The sequence below is a fragment of the Mus caroli genome, chromosome 3 (genome assembly GCF_900094665.2).
Source record: "Mus caroli chromosome 3, CAROLI_EIJ_v1.1, whole genome shotgun sequence".
Taxonomy (NCBI): domain Eukaryota; kingdom Metazoa; phylum Chordata; class Mammalia; order Rodentia; family Muridae; genus Mus; species Mus caroli.
This window is the reverse complement of record NC_034572.1, coordinates 54,465,750-54,489,725: the sequence shown is the minus strand read 5'-3', so window position 1 is coordinate 54,489,725 and position 23,976 is coordinate 54,465,750. Positions and strand designations below refer to the sequence as shown.

Sequence of the window (23,976 nt, the reverse complement as noted above, 5' to 3'; positions counted from 1 at the left end):
CAAAAAAAAAAAAAAAAAAAAAAAAAAAAAAAAAAAACTTCATAACATTTATTAGACAATGTCATCTGCTCACAAGTACACATACACGAACAACACACATCCACACATGCATAAACACACATATCCACAGAGACATGCACATGTGCACACACACACAATGATAAAAGCAACACAATGAAATTAACAAATGCAGTAAGCCCACAGGAAGGTAACTAACCTACTTTCTTCTTATTTTTTTTAATTAAGTGCCTAGCTTTTAATCAAGGCCATCTTTACATGTTTGGTTTCACAGCTGGAGGTTTGAGGAAACTACTCCTGGCATATTGACATGCAGTGGGAAGAGGCCACCCAGGGATGCTGCCAAGCACTCTACAAAGCAAGAAATGGACCTTGGACAAATGCTCATTATGAATACAACACTGACAGAGCTGAGACGGAGAAACCCAGGGCAATGCTATGTCCCTGCGAAATGCAGTAACTGTAAACTGTTCATTATGCCTTCTTACTGTAGCTGTGAAACTAACTTTGTGGGGTTTTTGTTGTTGTTGTTGTTGTTGTTTTACTCTCTGAGAATAAACATTACCATATGCACCCACAGTCCCCATTTATTCCCTCCCATTCTTTCCATATCCTCTCAGCTGCTCATTACCCCTCTCTCCAAGTTCATGCTTTCTTATTAAAAACAAAACAAAACAACAGAAAATTAACAACAACACCCACTATTTCCATCTAATTAGTATGGCCAATATGTGCATGGTGGAGGTCATGTGCTGGAAAACTGGAGACCCAGCAGAGGCCACAGGCTCAATGAAGAATGTCTTGCCCTCCTGCAGCAGCTATCAGTTACCAACAGCTCCTCAGGAATGGGTAAAAAGGCATAAGTTGTTAAAATAACGGAACTAGGTAATATCAGCGTTGGCTGCTACTAAACAGGCTTAATCTTCTAGAATTAAAAACGGCAAGATCAGCCCTTTGCTCGGTGTTTTGAGGGTAAGGTTGTGGAAATACAGATCTGCTCTACATCACCCTTAGGCTCAGTCAGGGCCGCTTTATACACTTAGGCTGAGCGTGGGAGATCTCTGCCACACCACCTGCCAAGCTGCAGCTTTTCCTTGTCTGAAGACAGCTCCCCAGCAAATGCTGCTCTGCATAAAGCTTCCCTGGCTCCTTAGGATATTCTGTATGTTTCATGCTTCTTTGGCTTGAAATATAATGGTGTTTTCCTTATCTGCTTAGTTCATTCCTCCTTACTACAAATGGCTGTCTGAAACAGGGAGGGACAAATCTTGTCTCCCTTTCTATAGTACCCCTGGATCTCCCATAAGTAAATATCCACTCTGCTCTTGGACACAGATTATGCTCTTAAGAGTCAAGGACTCTTAGCAGCACATAAAGAGCCTGTTACAACGTCAATGATAAAGGTTGGCGACTGAAGAAAGGAAATCAGTGAATGGATGAATGACAGAGAAGGACATATGGGCTCCTCTAACTGCATTCAAAGGTAACACAGTGTTGTCTCTGTCTCCGCTGCCCCCCCCCCCTTCTTGTAGTCAGGCTGTTTACTTCACAGCTTAGCGTCAGGACCTGATAATTATAGCTCTAATTGTTTGACAAATAAATGAATCAAGAGGAAACCTTCAAAAGTTGTGAAGTATAACTAAGTCAAACATAGCAGCATCTGGGTAAAGTTAACTAACAAAAGGAATGGGTGTGTATTGCTTTGTTCTTTCAAAGACACACACACACACACACACACACACACACACACACACACGCAAATTATCAAAATGTGGCTGGTGAGCTGTGTCAACTGGAGGGTGCTTGGTGCCAAGCCTTGCAAACTGAGTTCAAGCCTACACAGTGAAAAAAGAGAAATGACTCTTGCAATCTGTCCTCTAATCTCACATGCAGGGCATGGCATTAACACACCACACACATATACCTACACATAATACACATACACACTAAAGTAAAAAAAAATTAGTGGCAAAATGTTAACAATTAGTAAACTTACTTGAATGCCATACACACACACACACACACACACACACACACACACACACATCATTTCTGAACAGGTTTAAAATGTTCCAAGGTAACATTTAGGAAAAAATAGGCAGTAGTTAAAATCATAAATGAGAAAATGAAGGATTAACAGAACACAGTGGGAAGGAAGCACATGGAGAAACCACATACAGAAGAGGATTCCCTAATGAGGTCTGGGAGACAGAAGCACCTAATTAGAGGAGCCTCACAAAGACTGGGTTCTGAGATGAACCTAGGAAAAGAGCTATTCTCTGAAGTTTCTATTAAGAAATCTGTCTAAATGCAGAAATGGCAGTTAGGTACTAGAGGCCAGGGAGGGTTTACTCAGTGTCTAGACTCTCCTCAAGCTTTTAAAATCATGGTCAGTAACTGAGAAACTTTCCATTGGAACACAGTGATCACAGCCAATAACACAGAGGTTCTCAACCTGTGAATCGTGACCCCTTTAGTATCCAAACAACACTTTCACAAGGGTCTCATGTCAGACATCGTACATACCTGATAGTTACATGACAATTCCAAACAGCAGCAAAATCAGAGTAATGAAATAATTTTATGTCTGGAGGTCACAACAACATAAAAACTGTACCAAAAGATCCCAGCGTTAGGAAGGTTGAGAACCACTGCAGCAATGCCTTTGAAAGTACCTAAAGCCACACCTTAGCTCCAATATCCTCCTAGGATGTTTGTCCTTCCTGCAGTATGCTAGGTCCAGTCCACAGGGCTCCATAGCTTACTAGGCACCCCTGCTCAACTCCAGGTCCAGTCCCTTCCCTATGGAAGTAGTATGAAATCAGTAACAATGTGAGCCATTCACTCAGCAGTAATCAGCTGACTGGACAAAGCACTGTTCTCTCCCCTCCAAGAGGAAAATGCTAAGCAATGTACCACTGCATCTATCCCCACACAGCAATCATGAACGGAAGTGACAACTAGTGACAAAAGTAAAACTGACTGAAAAATGTGAAAAAGTTACATTGTATTTATTTATTTATCGAAATTTACTTGAACCATCTTTGGCAAGGAAAAAGGTTTGGATGCCTCTTGACATTTGCAATGTAATTTGTCCTGCCCAAGTGACTACGTCAAAATATATATAGTTTCTGTAAGGTCAGCAAAGACTGGAAAGCAAACCCCCTTTCTTGCTTATACATGTAGTTTCGGGCAAATGACAGAACAGGTGTAGCAGCTTAAGCTGTCTTAGTTCGGGTATATGAAATTTTAATCTCCAGGGTGATTTTAGTCATTGTTTATGAGAGTAAGTCTAGCTTTTCAATGAGTCACGTTGTTTTCTTTTCAAAGGAAATTAGTCAAATACACTAATTAGTGTGATTTTAGCAAATGGCACTTCTATAATTTTATTAGTTTTCAAAAACCCAGATCCTTTGATAGAAAAGACATAGTTGTGGGTTTTTTTATTCATTCTATAACCAGAAAGGAATTTAAAAATGTTTAATCATTATGAATCAAAGGAAAAGTCGTTAGCACTCCTACGACCACTCAATTAGTTCTCACCTTAAAAAGAATAATTATCAGGACCTGAGCTCCTGCCTTTACTCCCACCTCTGTTTTCTGCCCCACAGATCCCTCAGTCCTCAGGTTTCACACTTCAATGTGACTTTCCCCCTCTCTCTGCTTGGCTAAATAGTAACACCAGATCTCCAACCTATTTCCAACTCTGTGCAGCTAGGATACAATCATCTTTTCTCCTCTCACTGAAGCTTAAATCTCCTTAGGCAGGCACTTTACTCCCTCATTCAGTGGTCTCCAGCCATAGTTCTATGGGAACAGCTGCTGGAGGAAGGGAAGGGGAGGTGAGAAAACTGGATGACCTACCACTAAGCTTCCATTCCTTCGACACTGTTGTCTACATGCCATTCCTCCTGTTATACCTCCACACTTTCTTCCTGTTATAGACCCCACACACACATATACACATACTCCTAGAACTTCAATCGTAAGTGAAACCATCACAGTGCCTTCCCACACAACCGTCTGGCTGAACTTCTTGCTCGTGAGAACCTCTTAGGAGTGAGAATGTAGTACTGAGAAAGCTGAAACTGTTTGGTGACACCACACACTATTATTTTCTTTTCTATATATGTCACAACAGTCATTGAAAGTAATTAAGGCAGATGCTACTTTATTTTAGAGGTAAGTAAACCGGCTCCAAGATGTGAAGTGGCTAATCAAGGAAGCTATAATTAATGAATAGGGGTGGACTTGGCTATAATCATGGACTTCTAAAAATTGGTCGCAAATAGCATCCCCGACAATAGCTACCGTTACTCCAGATCCTAATGGGCCTCGCCTTGGGGCTCACTATAATCACATCTACTAGCAGTATAGAAGGATAGCAAAGCAAGGTTTGTAATTTAGGACGGAATGATATTTAGAAAATAAGTACGGTGGGCTGAGGCTCATGGAATAAATGCTGAATTGATCCTAGACCTCTGACCTCCATACAGAAACAGGCACAAGATGCCATTTTGTCTCTTGGGCAGTGGAGCAGACACACACACACACACACACACACACACACACACACCTCTTTTTTTGTCCCTTTATACTGTCACTTGTATCCCATTGCTTCAATCAAGAAAATTCTGTTGCAAAAAAAAAAAGGTATTTGCTTTATAATTTTAAAGAATAGGGAAAACCCAAATATACAAATAAGCCATGGAAAGGTCTTATATTGCTGTCATTAATCTCTATGATCCACAAACTTAAATATGTAATGTTTTAACACAGAGCACAGCCACCTCTGCAATACAGCCCTAAGAACAAGAAGTTGAACACATTGACTATTACAGTCTCACACAGGACAGACCGCAAGAGAGCATGCTCAGCTGGCCTCTGATTATGCTTGCATCAGTAATCTTGTCTCCATCTCCCATCCTCCACTAGTTCCTATCTAGACAGCAATACATTGACCTCCTCCACTCAAACTGAGGAACGGCCTCTCTGCTTTTCCTGTTCGTTCCAAACAGAGTATGGCCTCAAGCTCTAACTCACTGCCTCTCACCCTTCCAAATGCTGTGACTCTTTAATTGAGTTCCTCATGCTGTGGTGCCCACCTACCATAAAATTATTTTCGTTGCTACTTCGTATCTGTAATATCCCTACTGTTATGAATAGTAATGTAAGTATCTGTGTTTTCCCATGGTCTTTGAGGGTCAGAAACCACAGGTTGAGAACCACTGTTCAAACTGATACAGTACATACTGTTGGGGGAATTTGCAAGGTAAACCCTGAATTTTGTTACATTTCAATTTTCAAATTGCTACTAGCCCAAAATGCTAGAATCTATACACTCTGCAGTGCTTAACATGTCAAAATTATGACAAGAATTCAATAAATTTCCAGAGAATTAATATTTCTTACTTGAGTTGGCCACATAGCATTTGCTTCATAACATCCCCTTGCAATCATGTACCCCTTTAATGAAAACTGGAAAAGAGGAGAAACCAAATGCAGTGCCGATATCAAGTTCTTGGCATTTCCTCTATATCTCTGCATGCAAAACACATCCTCTCCCAGTCAGTCTCTGCTGCATTAAGTTGGCACAGGATAATTCTAGCTCAGACAACCTAAGGAGAAATGGGGGCTTCACTTCTGAGCAGAGATAAATAGAAGCCACTGTTCTTCTCCCAACTCTGTCAAGGCCTCAGCCATTCTCAACATTGCATGTTCCATGGACGTATGACACATTCAGATCTAGGAGGCCCCTGACAATGGAGTGCACACCTGACAGCTCAAAGACATGCACTGTTTGGAGTCAAGCGCTGATGTTAGGATGAGACCTGCTCACTGACTACAGCTTGCTGTATCTGACACTCTTAACAGGAAACATTTCTATCTGACATTCACAGGTGAAGTCTGTGCTTGACTATAAGGCTTACATTTCCACTTTGTTGTAAGTTGTCACTCATAAAGCTGACTTACACAGACTTACTGACATAGCCCAAAACATTTCTGCCCATGTGTATCCCAAAGAACCATAAAATATATTTTAATGTCAGCACTAAGCAGCTATTCCAGAATAAGGAACTTCCCGCACCACACAGTGTCAGTCCGACCTGCATCTCAGGTAAGTACTTATACTAGGAACCAATGTGGGATGATGTGATGTGGAAACATCGATCAGGTCCGAGCAACGGAGCAGCAGAGGCTCTCAGAGGAGCTGACTGTGATGCAGGTCCTCATTCAGAAAAGGTTTTATGAAGAGATAAAAGAGAATGTGGAAGCAGGAATGTAAGAGAAACACCTTTTAACACTCCAGGGAGGCAGGAGAACAGTCAAGAGAGTGGTTGAAAGACTGAGAGAGGTAAGCCAGGGCAAAGATGTGTTTTACTTTATAAAATGTCTCACTGCCCAGGGCAGGAAAGGCTTTTGTTCTTCTGACCTCTCAGGGGCATCTGAAAGGAATTAAATTTGTACAGTGACAGGACACTGAAGATCAATCAGTATTTTAAGTGATTAAAATCAGTAGCAACACGTGCACCTAGAGGAGTATGTGAATATAGTCAGCTTTCTTTACTCATACTAACTATTTTGTCTTCTCTTTCGATCTTTCCTCCTTTACTACTTTGAAGAGAAATAGAGCAAAGGGTTTGCAAGAAAATAAAATCAAGTGTCTAAATTTAAAAACCCATAATTTACATAATTTAGAAATTACAATAGTGATACTTTTCACTTTAAATATAATGTTGAATCCAAAAAAAGTGAAAATAGTAGAGTCTATGCCTAGAAACTTTTTCCTAAATTAAACAAACAAACAAACAAACAAGAAACGTATCAGTAGAGATGAAGGAGAAGCTCAGAGTAATGCTAGAGGGTATCAAACACAGACTTCTAAAGCTCAAAATGGGGTCCACTATATAACAATAATGACCTGTCAGGAGGCTTTTCCATATGGAAGGGCAGTGAAGATGCTTTGCGTGCTGCACCACCTATATATTTCTTAAATATAATTTCAAATACCATTTTATGTAGCCCTGAACTACATTTGGTACAACTGTCATCTATAATAATGTGTGTGAAGGCAAAGCATGCTAAAATACCAGCAGTGTGCCTTTAAGCCCACCATCTTAGTCTCCTCTTCTGTGTTATACACATAAGAGTATAATGTTAAATATTACTATAACATAAATATATAAATAAACATTAACAAAGGAGTTCTTAAGATTTCAGAACTATAGCTCAATTGTGAAACTAAATTATAAAGAAATGTTCACAAGTTTTTAATTCTTGGGGAAAAAAAAATTACAGCAAGCACAACTTTAAGTTTTTAACTTTCGCCACAGGGTAGCCTAACATATAAATTTAACTATTCTAGTGAAGGTCTGTGACTTCCTGAGTGCAGACTGAAGACAATGACAATAAATGTCTGATATAATAATCTGCCTTAGTCACTAGGGATTAAGGATTGTTTTGGAAAGTGTTAAGAAGTTTTACTTAGGTAAGTAGCCTCGAAGCCTTACATTGTGGTTGTGGAACAGCCCTGCAAGGCTCATCTCCTGGTAGTCAACTCTCACTAATGGTGTCTGAACTTCATTAGAACCCATGAATGGAGAGGTTCAGCCAGTGTGTCTATGGACAGGTCAGGCCCTCTGTCTCACAACATTATGTCAAGGTGGGGCTATATAAAGCAAACAAAGAGGTAAAGAGATTTAAAACAATCCATTAACAAAGCTTGGACAGAGGCAGTAGATCACACACACAAGGACACAGACCCCCAAAGATTTGAATTGATAATGTAAGAAACACAATCTTATTGCCCAGAATCTCTTTCCTGGTTTCTCTAAGTCAGTGTCTGGTTTATCTTCAAATTCAAATTCCACAACTCCATATTCTGATTAGCCCCAACTTCACCCATGTTGTCTAGTTAGGGACTTTTCATGCTTTGGCTCTCCACTGATGCCTGCGACCTTACTCAGTGGGAAGAAACATCTGTAATTCCACTTTTCTTCAACAGTTGTGGTTCCACTTTTCTTTAACAGCTGTGGTTCCACTGCTCTCAACAGCTTTCTCTGTAGTGCTATGTTTGCAGCTGGCATTCACTTCTATTCCTAAACAGTATCTAAGAGATGCCACCACCAAATTCACATGCAATGCAAACAGGGGAAACCTTATAAGGCTCCAACCTGGAAGACCTACAGGGAATTAAGTTACTGAGGAGGTGAGACTCAGTCTTCACTAGGGATGAGGACTCAAGAGGTCAAGAGATCAGCCAGAAACACACACACACACACACACACACACACACACACCAATTATAATTTAAAAATAAGAGGTCATGAATTTGAGGAGTGGAAGAGAGATGAGAAAAATTGGAGGAAGGAGGAGGAGGAGGAAAATGTTATAAATACTGTATTCATGTATTAAATTCTCAATAATTTTTATGAATATTTCTAATAGTAACAAAGACAATGTTCCAAGCCCAATTATCATCATTCTAACCCTTCGGGTTATTATTACCTGATCCTTTTCTTACCACCATATTGAAAAAGAAGCAACATTAGTATATAATACAAAACATGTCCTGCACCTTCTTTACAGGGGATACTCTTTTCAAAGCACTGTCTCCTTTGCTGACATACACAGGAGTGAACTGTGTGATTTTATGACTATGAAAAATAGGAACTGAATAGTTATTAGGATGCGTAAGAAACGACAAAGCATCTTTTTTATTTTTTCATTTTGTAGTGAAATGTCACATTAAATTACTAATTTAGAGTTATCAGAAATGAACTTTCAGTCACTCTAGTTACTAAAGTGATTTCTGTATTCTTTTTCAATACTAAGTATTTTATTCAGCTATGAATCAAGAAAACACAAGTACCTTACATTGGCTAAAACTTAACTCTATACCAAGCTAAGTAAAAGCAACAGCTTGAAATACTTGCATGGTAAGCAGTGAAAAAAATGTTATTTAGGTGTTTCAAGAGTTGTCAGAGCTCTATAGCTATCTGCTCCATTTCAAATAACCATACCTATGCTAAGCCTCTAGTACACACTCAGCAGAATCTCTTCTTCTCAACATTCAACCTTGGTTCCTTTCTGCAGTCAGTCTTATGTCAACAATGTCCTAAGATGCTCAATAAGCCCAACTCTCTAAACAGCAATACTTAATCTATAATCTCAACCTTTGCTTAAAAAGTTCTGCTCTTGGTATTCCTTTACTAACAATTGCCACCAACACCAAATGAAACAGGACACAGCACATTAATACCTTTTAAACCAGTGTGATCTTATCAATCCACTTCTACGGGTTATTTTTAGGCTGTGATCACTCGAACTAGTATTTACTTTTCTCAAAATAGCCCCCTTGCTTAGGATCTGTGTTTTCTTGTCCTATTCTAAAGCCTCTACACATGCAGGATAACTCAACCTACAGAAGCATTATCAATCAAACATCCCTGCCCTGGGGCAGAAACTAGCAATGGCCACACAGAAACGAGGAATTCTATTGAACATATTTCAATAAATTTTGTAGCACTTGAAGCTGAGTTCTTTTCCTAAAAATAATAAAGAAGCATATGAACACACAACTAATAAATTTAGTCATTCATTTGTCCACCCAGATACATTTTACGTGCTTGTTCATTTATTCATTAGCAGACATTTGGCATATCCAGCCATTTTAGGAAACTACATCCTACATTCTCTAGTGTTGGCTAAAAATACATTTTCTTCATCGGGGCAGATGGCTCTGTCTGTGAAATTCCTTAGGACCAAATTTTAAATATCACCTGTCTTCTTTTAAAAACATACATGATTTAGCTAAGTGGAAAACAGCGTTGGAACTCTTCTCCTCATTCTAAACAGGTGGAAAATTTACATTGCAAATTCTAAAAATAATTATCTTTTCCATTTTAATTCTCACAGGAAATGGTAAAGCTGAGGAGGAAAGCTGGCTTGAACCTGCTTCTAAACCTCCACTCACTCTGCATCGCTTCTAGAACACCAGGAGTTCTTTACAAGCTGTATGGGTCAGTTCATTAGCTCCAAGCAGCTTGGGTAAGAAGAATGGGCGAGCCCCAGATGACGCAGCCATTAAGGCAGCACTGTGAAGAACCCAAACTCCCTTAGAAAGCTGGAGAACTCACTCCAAGTTTAAGCTGGGCTTAGCTTCCTGTGTTCCTACCTGACTTCCAGTCTCCTTCACTCTAAAGCTCTTGGATTCCTTTGAGAACTCCATGTATATTAAAAAACCTTCAGTAGAAACTAACCTGCCTTCAAATGAATCAGCATATATGAACTACTAGCAGAAAAAAAAACTATTAAAAATATGAAACCTAAATGCAATGTAGGTTTAAAATGGAAAATTTATAATTTAAATATTATTAGAAGGATAATTTCAATACAATTTAAGAAACTATAAAATATTATTTTTACAAAGATAATGTTAGTTTTAAAATAATCAAGTCTCTGGGTTATTACCTTCTTTCTTTTGTTGTTGTTGTTATGTGGGTCTGTAGGTATCTTATCTAGGGCTTGAATATACTAAGCAATCATTGTCTAACCTCAACACTTAAAAAAATACTGTATTTTTAACTTTGATACAAGGCTTTTGGCTAAGTTGATCAGGCTGGAGATTCTGCTCTATAGACCAATGCAGGCTTTGAATTTCCTACCTCAACCTCACACATAGTAGGGATTAGAGTATTGCCACTAAGCCCAGCTTCAAATTTTTATTGTTTGTTTTAAATGTTTCTTTGACCTCAGTAAAAATATTTTTAAAATAGTTTTTGTTCTAGAATAGTTCTAAGTTAACTACCTCTGGGCTGTGGTGCCCTTTTCAAGAGATCTGTGTCTATGATGCAATCTTAACAGTGAGCAAGTAAAGTTAACAGTGCTTTTTATTAGTTGAATTCTATGAAGCATTTGCAAACATGTTAGAATAATAGCTAAGTTATACTGATATATATAAGAAACAAGCTCAATCTTTCAATATCAGACTTTGAAAATCAAAAATAAAATCCTATGTTCTCAAGTTTGGATGGATCATGTGTGGAGGCTGGATGACCCATGTTCCACACCCACTGCACCAAGTTGTCCCTAGAGCTTTCTGTTATGGCCTCAGAGAACACAGCAGACTGGGAAACTTACACTATGTCAGTGTTTTCAGTCGAGAGTCTCTGAACTACTTTCTGGCCAGTCTACATTTTTTGAAGTGCACATTAATGTTGGCTCCAAATAGCCTAGGCAAACTTCAAAATATTACAGCAGAACCATGTTTTCCTAACCTGAAATTAGCCATTAAGAGGTCTAGTAAGAAACTAACACTCAAGTTACTCCATGAAAAATAGTGGTAGTCCTATATATGTAGTAAGTGTGATAGTCACCATGCTAATGCCAAATGACAATAGCAAATGAAAAAAAAAATCTATAAAAGAACCCTTCACCAGAAAACTGAGAACAATGTGGAGAAAATAAATAAGGAATGTTCCAAAATTAATGCATCTGGCTTGTGATAGGTGACGTACCTGAATATTCAGGGTTATAAGAAGGTCACCAAAATATAAAGGCCATCTGTGTGATATAAACATGCAGGGCCGAACTTGAGTAAGTTCAGTAGGGGAATGATAACCTTTCCCAAGAAGCACTATTGAAACAACAGCAACTACTGTCACAGACTTGGCCTGATTTCTGTCTCTCCCCCGTGATGGTGAACTCATGCTACTGTACAGGTCTGACTTCCACATAGGTTGAGGTTTTATTATGTCCAGTTTTTTTCATCTCAGACTCACTTCCCTCAGTTCTCTCTTATTAAAAAAGAAGTTAGAAGAAAACAACCACTTAGTCAGTATTTGGAGTATTCTAGTCATGGTTTGATGTGATTCAAACTTCTATTTAATCTTCCAAGAATCCTATCGTGTAGGATTATACCCATTGCAAAGACTGAAAATCTGGTGTTCCCTAACATAACACAAACAAGTAACTTCCCAGGGTGGCACAACCATTACATGGTAAATCCAGGGTTTCCAGGCTTCTCCGGCCATGGAACTGATATTCTTAACCACAAGGCTGAACTAGAACATTTCTAACTCTTACAAATGGCACAAAAGTTATGTAATTTATATCTTATATACTCTAAATGTTTATATTCACTTTAGAATATGTTGACCTTTTCCTTCTCGTGACAAAATTCTCCTTAGGGAGAGACCTCACTGATTTTATTTATATCATGCTATCTTATATTTATAACAAAGCAGAATAAAGCAAATTAAACTGCCATGAACACATTTTTTGACAAAGAATTAGGAGGGGGGAGCTTGCATTCTATATATCTAAGAGGTTTTCACATGTGAAAGATTTTAAGATTTTATGATTTTTATTAATTAATATGTACTACTTCAATAATATTTTCAAATTACAGCCTAGTTAAAACACAAGTAGCAAACTGCCAACAAAACTAAAAGCAAGTAAATAAAAATAAGAAACAAAGTTGGAAAGAAAACCCACCATGGGTTAAGTGAAGTAAGACAGCCTTGCCACTACACTGAAACTATGTAATTCAAACAGAGACAACCAAAAGCAAAATGGAAAGGCCTAAATACAGCCACATTTGCATCAATAATAATGGCCCAGATGACACCCACATTCATAAAATGAGGTGCATGTGTTAGTTCTAAGTTTGCTTCATTCACACTCAATTCTTTGTTTACCTTCACATCCATGTATGTTTGTATAGCAAAATATTTTGAAATGTGCAGTCAATTTAAGTTTGTTCTGATGATATTCTGGAAAGTTCAGCACTATCTTAATCTTACTGAAGTACTGCTGCAACATATGGTCTTTTTCAAATTAAGATACAAATGTTCCTGGAACATTTGCTCATGTGGTTTGATTTTTACTCTCATCTGATATTTTCTAAATATGCTCTTTTCGGGTGACAGCATACACTCCCCAGGATTTGGATCCAAGGACTGACTGCATGGAGCCTAAACACTCAAGTGCCTCTTCTATGAAACTGAAACCCCTCCTGTGAATGGTGCCAGTGAATGGTGCTGGTCCTTATGCATTGGTGTGTGGCCACAAATACTAAACAGGAAGTGAAGTGTGTGATTACAGCCTCCTGGGAAGGGGAGCAGCAGCCCAAAGGAGCATCAGTTTTGACTTGAGGTTTTAGTTGTATCAACACAAAGTGTTTGGTTTAAAATGAAGCAATTTCCTTTGTTCTTTTAAGTTTTCTTGTTTCCATAAAGGATAAGAGATGCCTTTCCCTTACTATATCTGAATAAACATAAAAAGATCATTGAGAGTTTTATTACAAAACAAATATCGATGTTATTCCAATAATTACCTATAAGTATTTCAGCTTTTTAGAATTATACTTTTTCTCTGTCATCGATATAGCTCTATTACTTTATGTGTTGCAAGTTACAATTTATGATATTGTACATTTAAACCATATTTTCAGAATTTCTTAATAAAGTTATACACCAATGGTATAGTTCTAATAGTTTTTCCCTCCATACTCTGGGCACCAAATTGAGTTCTAACACCAGAAATACTTTTTGGCATGAAAAACATAAACGAAGTACAGTTCAGTCCCTTTACCTCTCCATTCTCCAATTGCACTGTGTGCTCATGAGTGATGCTGAACATTTTACTCCTGTGCTTACAGCTGTACTGCAGGTTTCAGTTCTTCTACATCCTTAGCCAGGCATCAAAAAATACAAATACAAAGCTCCCCACACTAAAACATCTGCCCTAATTTGCCCCTTCATTTAGACTGAGTCTTGAGTCCGTGCTTTCTAATCACTTTGGTGCCATTAGACCCTAATGTTAGTTAGTCTTCTTACTCCATTCTGCAATATATTTCCTTTAACTTAATTAAGCATATGTTGAATGTCCATTTATTTCCTAGACATCATGTTAAGATTATAAATCAATACATAAACATGTCAAAGAGCAGCAAGAACTACATTGAAAAAAAAATACACATCTTGAATCCATCCCATTCAAAGCTAAATCCTGACATTTCAATTTTGATGAGTCTCTCTTCAGGATGAGCAGACACTGCTAGTTTCTGCTCTGCTTCAGAGAATAAAGATCAAAAGAATATTCTATCATCTGTGCAACTGGCATTCCTCTCATTACCTGGGGTCCTCCAGTGTTACAAACAAACATCAGGCAAAATGAAAAAGAACTTCTGTCCCCTCTCCAGTTATTTGCGTTCATTCCTTGACATTTTCCTCCCTTCCTACTGACAGTCTATGTCATGACATAACAACATTTTGGTTCTTAGAGAATGGAAGACCTATCCATCTGTAAATGGTTTTCACTAACCAGACCTGTCAATCAGATAAAGACACTATGCTTTTAAAGGTGTTTATATCTAGGTCAACTGTTAATAAAAGCCAGTAGTTATTTGAGCCTGTGGTTCGCATACGTATCATTTAATATATTTTATTAGTGGAGAGTATGACCTTTCTTTTGAAGTTTCTGCAGCATGCTGGGTGTGCAGGTACTTGTATCTTCTCCCATTTTATTTACTATTTTATTCAGAGAGACTTGTGTTTCAGTTGTGACTCAATCCTTTTCTAACAGTGTGACCTTGGGACAATTACATAGTAACATCCACACAATCGCCATTTTCGTATGCTAGCCACTGTGCTAAGTACTGGCACAAGCTGTTTCATTAAATTAAATCTTCATAAAAACTCTGACAAGGAGATAATGTTATTCATATATTAGAGAGAGTGAGACTACAGCTGAAAAAGACTGTAAGTAAATATCCCAAGGTCACAAAGCCAGATACAGAATAAGAGCCTAGAATGACCAGGATGGGGGCTGTGTTCATTTTTCCATCACTGTGCTATTCCAAGGATGAGGAGAGAAGGGGGCACTAGATGCTCAGAATGTTCAAAGATCAATGATCCTGCCAACAGCTTCTGCAGCTACGCTTTCTGGCATCAGTGAGCCCTGGAGTGAAGAACATGGTAGGCTGTTCAACTTCATAAAGCTTCAGTTTTGTCTTCCCCATGGTGCAATAAAAACAGTATCTTGAGTACCTTTCTGTTATATTGACTAATTCCATCTGCAAATGTCTTACAGATATAAAATGATCTCCTATCACCCCTCCACCACCGCCCTTTGCTTCTCCCTCTCATCCCTATCTCAAGTTTTCAAGAAATAAATGTATGTGATTCTAAGGTAGGCAATTTATAAAATATGAAATTAACTAAAAGATTATTTTAATTCTGTAAAACTAACCAATAAGCTTTTAGTTCCACATAAGATGGATAATACATAGGAATGATTTGCTTTTGAGCAGTAAAACTTTATAAATAAACAAAAATGTCAGCAGCTGGTCAGAGCCCTACATTCATCTTTCCGTTGAGTTGCTCTGATGAAATGTAGGTCTGTCCTTTCTTCCTTTTCTACATGGGCATGTCTAGTGAAGGTTGCACACTTTGACTTTCTTATTACATAATATAAACTAAATAACAAGAACTTTATATTTGTGTAATTAAGCACCTACTGTAAATATTCTGCCTATTCCCCTCTGTTTGGAGGCCTCTGCTGCACAAAGGAAGAGGAAACATGGGACGGACAAGCACAGGTTTCAAGCTGACCTGAGTTATGCAGAAACACTCTAACTGGGCCTTATTCTGAGAACAGAGCCATGCACCTTACTATGAACAGGAAAACTAGGATCCTTCTACAATAATTATCATTCATAATTAATTTGCAAGTTTTCGATATTTTTAAGAGTTCACATTCTTATATTCATTTGATTTCTCATCCTAAGAGACAATAAGATTTCTGGAGAAATGTAAGCGGGGTGGACTCAAGGCACATTTAATCATAAAGCAAACTCCTAGCCTTGGACTTCATATCAAGTCTTTTTGTTTTATTTAATGACTAAATGAGTTGCATTGATAACCATTAAGAATAAGAACAATAAAATGCCACCATTGTATTTTGGGTAAGAAGCCAAATATGCATTTTATCTCACTATAAAGACTTCAAAACACTCTAGTTATTCTTTGCAGTCTGGAGGGAATATCACATAGGACAGAACAGAAATAAATACTATTCAATATATTTTCAGTTTGTTAAGTTATTGGTAAGTATATATTTTAATTTTAGTACTAAATTTAGGTTGGTTTTGTAAACAAGAGCCTTAATTTCAATGATAGAGCATTGGTTAAGATATTAAGTTCATAGTTTAAAAAAAAATCAAAGAAGGTAAAAAGATGCTATGAATTGATGGTAAGGTTGAAATCAGAAAATCAGCTCATGGGTTACTGCCTGTGAAATGCACGGTGAAGAGTAAGTTAGAAACGAGTTAGGAGCTGGCTTTGTGCTAGGCTTTGTGCTTCTGCATACATGGTTTGTACTGCTGCCCTCCCACAACTCAGAAACAGAGAACACTAGCACCTAATCCAGATTCTTTACCCAGTCCCAGGTGCATTTTCAATGAGGAATACTGTAAACAGGCCCACATTGTAATCCCACTTGTGATCCCAGCCCTGCAAACTGAGAGACAGAAGTCATTAAGTGCTGGGGCTGGCTGGACTGTAAGAGTAAATTTCAGAAGGGTGGGTATTGGCTGTACTACAAGACCATCTTTTTAAAATAATAATAATAATAATAATAACAACAATAATAAAAGAAAGAAGGGAAGAAAGAAAGGGAGAGAAAGAAAGGCCTAAGAGGTTAGAAGATGTTGCATTGTTCCAGGGCTCTACCGTGCTGCAGGAATGCCAACAAGGCACGAGTGTGTACTCTAGCACTACCCAGATGACAGAGCTGCACTTCTGCTTCCTGGGCAGAATGTAAGGAAACACTCATTTAATAAGTTTTTGGTATTAAATATTAATGGCAAGCTAACTCAAATATAGGTACCTTTATAAACTAAAGGATTGCTACATTATCCTTTAAACCTCAAAAACAATCTTACTAAATATACAGTGATGATTATGACATGGAGAAACAAAATGCTTCAAAATTCCAATTCAAATCATTGAGTACAATTCTTTAAAATCTCTCCAATGCCAATTATTTAATAGGGGTAAAAATAGAATATAAATGTAAAGTTCACCCAGAACCACCCACCTCCAAGAAGTATTTGCAATAAGTAGAGGCCCAATGCAGGACAAGTTTTGTCTATGTTATCATAGTTCTTGGTATTCTCTACGAAAATCCATTTACATTAACCCATGCTTAGAGGTTTTGTTTTCTATGCTTCTGAAACTGCTTCCTAGAGAAATCAGAATCTTACCTTTACATATCTTCTGGAGAAGTTTCCTGGTGTACTCTGAAAATCCTTGAGGTCTATGTCAACAGCCACTCTCTTCCTCCCAAGGCCTTAGAAGTTGGAGAAATCCCAACACCTGCTGCTACCACTGAGTGTGGAGGCTAGGAAAGTTTTAGGGTTTGGATAGCAGGACCACTGAGCCACAGCCAAAGCTCGGGATGCCTTAGCAACTGAAAGCAAGTGTAGAGGGCTCTGTGGTACCCAGCACAGAGCTCAATCGTAGCAGCAGGGGGAGGAATATTCCCCACCCTCACATGGGTTTAGACGCAGCCAACAAGGGACCACGGTTCTGCCAAGGGGCAGTGCCAAGGAGGTAGAGACATGACCAGCCAGCACAAGACCCTGGGAGATGAGCAGCAACCAGCACAGAGCTCAGGTAGCGATTGAGAAGAATCACCAAGGTTCCCACCAGAACACAAGAAGCAATGGAGAAGTGCAACAAAATACAAGGGGGCAGCCATTCACGCATCCCACAGAAAGCCAAAACATGGATGAAGGGGTGGAGATCTAGTTCTAGAAAGAAAAGTGAGGGACACATGTTATAGCATGCCTGTTGGACTAATGTTAACATTTCAAAAGTTGTATGAGATTACTATACTCTGTCATTGCAACCTTAATATTAAATTAATGTACAAATGTAAAAAAAAAAAAAAAATCCCAGGAAGCTGGTCCACAGGCAAGAGGTAAAAAGCCAAAGCTGTCTGGAATTGAAAGAGAAAATAGGAAGACACAGAGATTAAACTCAATTAGTTTCTTTTTTAAAATCTTCTTGAGAAAAAATAATTACTTTCTAATTGTGCAACACATATTTCATCAAGTACATCACTTGCAACCAGAGCCAGAGGAGGGTGAAAGCGGAGTTTGATTAAGTAAAGAATTTGATAGAAAAGAGGCAGGTGTTCCAGGAGTGTACAAGCTGGAGAAGAGCAAGAGATGGAACTAAGAAAGGAGAAAGAAAACCAGAGGGGAAGCAAGTGTGCCAGTTCACTAGGGAGAAGCTCTAATGTACAGGACTCTGCTGACTGCCTGGGCCTCACAACACAGCTCTTCCCATGAAGGTGCAGAGAACTTGATACCTAGTCCTCATGGCTCTTATCTCCCACAGCTTTGAGGAACTTACACTGGGCTGCTTACTCTGAACTGCGAGAGCTAGATCATGCAGGAGACAGTGCTCAGGGTGACTCTGTTTGAAACTTGGAAACCAAGCATAAGCATTGAGAAGCTGTTAACTATATCTAATGTACAGCAAAGGAAAATGACTGAGACAATTTAGCCATCCTGACTTTCTTAAAATTAGAAGCAAGGTAACTCTACAGAGTATTTTAGACTTGTTTTAGACATCTGGACACAGGTGTGAAAAGACCCTATTACACAATAGCAGGTCCCTGTGAGGAACTCTTCACTTCAGTACCAACTTCAAATTCAGAGCAACTAGAATCTACTAATGTTGCATGTAGTTGGTATACGAAAACCCACGGGATTTAGTGAGTATTTAAAATACTCTTTTAAAAACAAGTGTTAATTTCCTTCCTTATTTCCAATGTACACAGTTAAGAATAAATGAAATGAACCTCTTTATTTGAGGGAGTTGAATGTGGTCTTATCATTTCCAGACATTGTATCACTGAGGAAGGCTTAAAAAACAGTGGTTGGACCCTGATGTCTAGAGGAGGGAGGGCGATCGCTTCCATAATGTGGTCCTTGAGATTAAATTCAACAGATCAATTTTACTTGCATTACTGCACCTATATTTTTCAATCCCATCTAAATAAAGCGGTAACAAGAACTTGTTGAAGCAAATGGTGATCTAAAATGGGAAAGTTAATGTATTTATTTATAAACGTTTTTAGACCACATGTATGTCATTCAGTAGAAATAAAAAGTAGTTGTTTTGTGTAAATAAAATGTGCTAGTAAATAAGTTGGAACATAAGATGTTTGAATAAATGTTAAGCATTAAATACTCCTAACAAATGCATCAAGAACTATATCCCAGCATCACCTACATAATACCATAAGGAGGCAGAGAATGATAATGATGGGGTGGGGGTGCCAACTCATAAAGGGTGCCAACTTTGCTAAAAGTGAAAAGAAATTTCAGCATGTTTCTTTCTATGTCACTTGACAGATTCTTTACTATTTAAGTTCTCAAATGTAATTATTGCAGATTTTTAGAGACAATAACTTAAACATCTATCAATACAGGATGATTATTCTAGGAAAACTTGCAGCCTATAGTCTGTAGCCTTATAAAAACTTAAAATTAGTATTTCTTCCAATTAATAAAATGAACACACAGGTAATGGGTACCTTATTAGCATCTGAGATGAATTATGGTAAATATAATTTTATATAAAAAATAAACTATTTTGAAGATAGAAAATACTAGCTCATTCAGAGTCTCAAAGCATAAATACAATAGTAAGGTACAGCCTGTACAACTATCTGATTCATAAAGCATGTATTATACTAATTTACTTACAAAATTATCTCTGTCTAAAAATAACATTTCTGGCAAAAATCATGCACATCAATTAATTTCATTTAAAATGTGTACTCAACTAGTATGAATAAAGCAGGAGTACAATTAGAAATGAAAACAAATTACTTTCATCTAAGAAAGTCTAGCTGTGACTCGAGTAAAGGACAGAAGAGGTAGAGACTCAAGCAGTCTATGGGGATCTATGCCCCATTTGCTGAACTGTGCATCAGTTTGGGAATCAACGTTATGTGTGAGTCAATGCCAGCAGTGCTCATGAAACATAAGCAGGCTATGGATGAGGGCACTAAAGCGTGGAATGTGCTCCCAAAGTACACAGCCTCAGAAGCCTTCTTCCCATGGAATTCTGCACAACTAGCCTGCCTCACTTTAGCTTAGTTAATTGGCTTCCAGTTTGCCTCATTTACTCACCAGCATCTATCAGACAACGCCATGCTTCATCTTCAATGGATAATACAGTTTCTGCTTGCCAAGGTGCCATGAAAAGGATCTAAGATGGATCCCTTAACCAACACCTCTCATGTAACTGCTATGGCACTGAGAGTTAGGGGTCTGCTGGTCAGCCATGCTTCCATTCCCCGGTATCAGGAGCAGTGGGTGGCAGCAGTAGCTTGAGTTCTGTTAGAGCCATACCCAGTAAGATGCTAGCCCGAACATTCTTGTTAATTCCACATTCACACAGACTACCCATGTGTTTGCACTTATCCCACACCAAGTGCCAAGGCAGGTGTCTTCTTGTGATCATACCTAAATCTGCTCTCCAAGCAAGTGATATAAACAGTTACTAGGAGATACTCAATTTCCAATTCTATACAGAAAACTACTCTCAAAGGTTTATCTTATGGCAACCTCAATAGCCCTTTCATAATTTACTTCCTCCTCATTCCTAGTAAGCAAATTAACTGCCCTAAAACCTGTCACTGAAAGAGACTTACCATGTAAAATAATTGCTACCCTGAGATTTTGCTCAGTTTTAAAATCTACTCTTATCTGCCTTCCTAGCATAGAAAGTTCTCAAGGGTTACTGTTTTCATAATCTGTACAACACCCCGACTACATGAGGAGATATCAGTTCTTGCAACATTTACAGAATGAGCAATGCTCCTCTGTTCCCATAATGTATTTCCATTCTGATGTTACTGATCATTTCTTTTCACCAGAATATGATTGGACAACGGCATGTGGGAGCATTGCTAGCAAGGTATCTAGATGAATTGCTAGAAATTCAATCCTAGAAATAGAAAAGATACCTAGATTTATTTCTTAGGAACTTAAGAACTTCAAGAGGAAATGAAAAAGATTAACATGTTTCTATCCCAGACTTATTAGAGAATCATGAACACTAATGCATGAATTTTCTGCATAGTAGAAAATTGGCCTTATTGGTGAAACGACAACATTGTGAACTAAGACTCTTGGCATGTTTCTCTGGTGTTTTACCTCAACACAGCAAGGTGAATGCTAGATGTAAGAAGTGTCACAATCCTTGAAAAGCAGGAAAAATGTAGACTTTGGAATGCAAAGCACCTGCAAGACTGTTCTTCCATCCTCCTGAAGACTCTTGAAAACTGACTACTGGAGCTCTTCAGAGCGGGAGTGATAAATACCATGATTAGCTAGAACTGTGGTGGGAAGAGGACCTGCAAATAAGTCTACACAGAGGAACAAATTTCTCTCACATGTTTTATGCCTGTCAGATGTTAGGATGTGAAGAACATATCTAGTTGTCACATTTCTCAAAATAGACCCTAACTTCGGTGGCCCCACGGGACTAAAGCATTGTTACCAGTAGTGCCTCTTCTGCAGGAGAACCGCCATTGCTGCAGTCACACTTACACATTCCCAGCTCTGCCCATGCAGTTCATTAAATGCAAAGCTGAGACCATAATTATGAGTTCAGATGGAACTTAAGAAATTTAAAGGTCATCCCATGACATATGAGCTGAAACCAACTTTGACCCAGGGCTTCCCTGAAGATTCAGCAGCTGAAGTGACCTTCCTTGAGTGAGCTGCTGAGGACACAAGACTGTCAGACCAGACAGTTCAAATCATGCAGACAGGTCCCTAATGTTAGGGCAAAAATAACACAGAAGCCAACCTGTTTCTTTCACTGGCTGTGAGCCTGACTCATGCTATTTTGGGGCAGCTACTGCTTGGTTAGGCAAAACTAAGGAGGAGAATCTATGGAAACTTTAGGAGGATATTCTTTTGATGAACTTTCCCTCGGTTATAATTTAGTCATAAGCTTTATGAAATACAGCCCCTGGGCAGCATTTACCAACAACTTATTGTGGTGCCTATGTGGACTCCCTTCAAATGACATACCATGTAAAGGTTTACTTATTCTCAATTATTTCTAAAATCAAAATAAAAGGAGGTGGAGAGTGCAGTAACCCTGGATAGTGGTGTTGATATCACATAAAATGAGCTTGATTATTCACGCTAATAACAGATTTAAATCTGTTCCAGCCTCTACGTATAACACTGGATATAACAAATAAAAATATGCTAAAGAGTATATTTTTCCATATTGTCAGTAAGGGAAATAAAGTAACTGCATAGATTTTTTTTTTTTTTGCATAAGATAGATTAAAGGATTTATTTGTAAGACACATCTCATGATGAGGCCCAAGTTGCCAATGACTTTTGAGATTCATATCCAACCCCCTAAACAAATTATCTTGTTATCTTGGCATTAGTGAGTGATAACTAGGAGAACCCATCAGTTATTTATGCAGTCATGCAAACATATATAAATTATGGTTTTTCAGCATATCCAGAACTTGTTCAATCGCCATATACTTATTTCTTGCTGATGCTAGGGCAGTGGAAGTATTAAGATTCAAGCTTAAGTAACTAGTTATGTAAATATTTCACTCACACACACACACAAAAGAAATAAGAATAAGAGAAAAGCCAGTATCTGTGTACAAATAAGCTAAGCCCCTCTTATATTCATGAGCTATGACTGGGCCCATTCCCTCTGCTTAATTCTTTGAATAGGCTTCATTTGGAAACAAATGTATTAATAACAAATATAACAAGTAAAGGGCACACAAGTCAGAACAGATGAGGTTTTAATGCACTCCCATAGTGAAAACAAAGATTCCCCCAATATTTAATAGGGAGTGAGTTGTGTGGGAACCGCTAACCTGACAGTGGGAAAGTCTAGCCACACCACATAGACCCCTGAGTCATTTGTCCTCACAATTTTATGCTTTAAATAAAGTCCCCAAGTGACTCAGGATGACTTACTGTGTCCACACCAGGAAAAGGGAAGACTTTCGGTGTCGGAGATAGCATTCGTCTGTACAGTTTAGAAAACAAACATTTCCCTTTCTATTATGCATGGGGCAGGGGAGTCAGGAAGAGTTGGTTGTTTTAGTGTACTTTCAGTGTTTGTATTACCTGGTTATGTTGTTAGAGGTTAGAATTTATCTCAGCAAATTTTGGGCACATGAACAATAGAAGTATTATAATTGATTAAAAAAAAAAAGCCAGCAGATCAGAATGGCTCTCTGCATTCTGCAGTTTCCTGAGTACAATGATACAAAATTATATATTCCATATAGCTATACAGAACAAGATGAAATCTAAGTCTCTAAATTAAGTGAATTTTCTCTTATTTGAATATGCATCACTCCTTTTTACTTTTAACTGGAAAAGGTATATTTTTCCAAATAGAGCAGATTGTGTCCTCAATATTAAAAATACTTGACATAATTTATAAGAATTACTAAGAGATGTACAAGTTCAAATCATATGTCTGTTAAAAATTGATATATATGTAACACAACAAATGACCTCACCAAGTGGTATAAGGAAGAGTGTTTCTGCTATTACCCACTTTCCTTGTAAGCTAGAAATATGGCATTTAAGTCAGTTGGGCCATACTTGGCTAAAGAGTATACTAATAAAAAAAATAGCATGTCATATGGTTTTTATATTACTGCATCCAGGTCATTCTATTATTGTTGCCTGTTTTTGAGGCAGGCATCGTATTATTCACATTTGACAAGTGAGGAGACTCAATAAAACCAGTTTCTGGAATATCCCTATTCCTTTTACTATGAATGGAAAATTAATAGAATTTCAATAAAATGTACACACACACACACAGAGAAAGAGAGAGGGAGAGGGAGAGGGAGAGGGAG

At 38.1% G+C, this 23,976-nt stretch overlaps 1 protein-coding gene across 29 annotated transcripts in view; it reads right to left on the bottom strand.

Moving 5' to 3' along the window:
* Mbnl1 (muscleblind like splicing regulator 1) overlaps positions 1-23,976 on the bottom strand; it is a 164,861-nt gene that overhangs the window by 66,207 nt on the left and 74,678 nt on the right. Inside the window, exon 1 of one of the 29 annotated variants that reach the window (XM_029475667.1) lies at positions 17,288-17,966. The exons of the other annotated variants lie outside the window; for them this stretch is intronic. The gene's annotated coding sequence lies outside the window, so the exon portion shown is untranslated. Of the gene's footprint in view, positions 1-17,287; positions 17,967-23,976 lie in introns of those variants that run through there. 29 annotated transcript variants of the gene reach the window in all.